The following is a 2,657-nucleotide window of genomic DNA, read 5'->3' as shown; positions in this document are numbered from 1 at the left end:
ACGGCACAGTAATAGCCCATACTGTGCTGTGCCAGCCATGCAGTTATTTTTGGCCACTACATTGCCTTAGTAAAGCACTATAATGATGGAGCGTGGTGCCGTGGCGACATACTTGGGGCATCACGCTTTTTGCCAACGGACGCTATGGCACCATGGTGCATCACTATGGCACTGTAGCATCTTGTGTATACTAGTTTCAGTGCCCAGTTTGTACTACATGTAAATATGAGCCAAAGTGCTGCTCAAAAGTGTGTTTGTGGAGTACCTGTGCTAAAACCTGAAGCAGTTTCAAAAAAAAGGTAACATGCATCAATTCTGGATGAACTAAGTGCATGGGTACTATATATGCAAATTGCTACAGTCGTGTTTATTTCAAGCTTATTGTTTTCAAATTTGCTCCTCACTTCTATGTGCTCAGGGAGACCCTGCGTCTGACAGTAAGCTGAGGGGGAAGGGGCTGCCAGGTGAAAAAGTTGCAGGGGGGAAGCAGAGAGCAAAAGAGCTACCTGACCCCTCATTTATTTTTCCTGCTGTAACAGTGGGAGGAGGCCAAATTCAGGGCAAAGCTCCAATAATTAATTCTATACCTGGAAAATTATAACAAATTTATACATTTCCTATATACAGAATCTAGTTATTAGAGAGATGTCTTATAATCAGGGTCATCTGCTATTGGAATAAATGTGGTACTCTGTGTTTTGAGGGACTTCTGGTGCATGTACAAACTGGCTCCCCTTGTGAGTAAATTGCTGCATATTTTTACAGAACAAGTATAGTACAGGCAATTTAATTCATACCTTCTCTCATCTCTCAGGCTTAATTTGGAGGGAACTTCCCCCTAAAGAGATAGAAATATGGTGTAGTCATCAGGCTTAGACATTCTTAGTGCTCTGCTGAGTCTATTGACAAACAAGCAAGTCAGTTTTAATGGAGGGTTTTGTGATATTAATACCTCTTCATTGAGAACTGAACCGAGAGCCACAGTTCATTTTACATGGACCAATAAATATCAGATGAAATGTTCATTGAGTCAAATCCAAACCAGTGATCTAGAAGTTTATGGCTTCGGGGCTCTAGATTCCCACTGACTTCAGGATTCTAGAATTTCCATTGACTTCAAAGGAGCAAGAATTTCTCGTAATATCGCCTTAATAAGACTCAGAGCTGTAAAGACTTTGCTCTGGGATGTACATTTTTAAACAGAATCTACCAGTGTAAGCTATTTATTTACAACCTTGGCTTGAAAATACCTTGGCAATACTACCATATTATTTATGGGGTAGGCAAAGCATCAAGATATTAAAGCTGTGGTATGAGATATTTCCAGTTTCAAAAGTGGCTCGTAAATAAGAAGTGAGGTCTTACATTTTAAGAAGTGTTAAGGTTCTTGTCCTTGAGTCCTACAAGAAACTAAATAATAATACTAATAATAAAAAAATACACGCCACAGGACAGTTGAAATCTATACACCTGATTCTTCTCTAACTTCAATTTTAAAGCAGGCTAACACCACCTAGATGGCTGAGGGGAAAAGGAGGCACCTGCCAAAAGTGGGATATGCAGTTGACATCTGGGAACTTGGGAAGTTCCTCTTCTGTGAAAGGGGGCAGAGGAAGAGGAAGGCATCATCCAGAGGGTCCAACTATATTCTGTAGAACGTCTTCCTCTTTCTTCCTCTGAACTTCATCCTCCCATTCACTAGTAACTGTCATCAAGTTTGGAGATGGCCAGTTCACTTTCAGCATTCCTATCCTTTCACTCTGGCACCCAGAAATAAAAAGAGGCCCCAATTCTGATTCTGGACTCTGGTACCACAGCCTCCACCACTTAAAAAATACCCCTGCATTAATAGACATTTATAACAGGTACATAGCAGTAGCCATCCCAATAGGTACCTATGATGAAGACATCACTTATGCCATGTTGAATGTGCCAGCTATTTTGTGCAGACACCACTATTCTGATGCATTTCACTGTTAACATCAGATGCAAAACTGATCTTTTCATCACTTCCATTGCTAATACCTGTTGTAGTTTCACTGCCCATTTCATGTAGTTCCAATTTATATGGCCATTAACCCAACAAGCTACTGAAATAAAATAAATCATCATTATGTTTTTTATAGCAGCTGCTGGGGTGACAAGTGCTTTTTTGAGCTTGCAGACCAAAGCATAATTACAGAATTTTTACAGAATCAAATCCACCCCCTCTTTTTGACATACAGCTCAGCTGTGCTGCCTACCCTACGCAAATAACTATGTGGTTATAGGTGTATGTTCCTGCTGCAATAGGTCAGCATAACTGGATTCATTTTAATTGGAATAGGACATTTACAGAATTTCATATATTTTCCACATATGGACTCCCACTGCGTTATATTCTGTCATAATCATTTTCTTTGTGCCTTATCTGCTGTGAGTGATCAGAAATCCTCTGTCCCATCTGATCCATGATTTAAGATTCTGACCTTTGCAGTATTCTGTAACTTGACTGCTGGCTTATCTCCTTTGTTTATAGCTTTACAGCAGAGATAGAAAAAGGGGAGGGGAAGCTGCACCCTTGGAGGGAAAGCTAACAACACAACTTTTCAATTTGTGTGTGAAAGAAGAAAAACAAAGTAGTTACAGAAAGACTCCCTGAACATAGGCAAGAAAGG

The sequence above is a fragment of the Alligator sinensis genome, unplaced genomic scaffold (genome assembly GCF_000455745.1).
Source record: "Alligator sinensis unplaced genomic scaffold, ASM45574v1 scaffold1148_1, whole genome shotgun sequence".
In the NCBI taxonomy this organism is placed as follows: Eukaryota; Metazoa; Chordata; order Crocodylia; family Alligatoridae; genus Alligator; species Alligator sinensis.
This window is presented reverse-complemented; position numbering follows the sequence as displayed.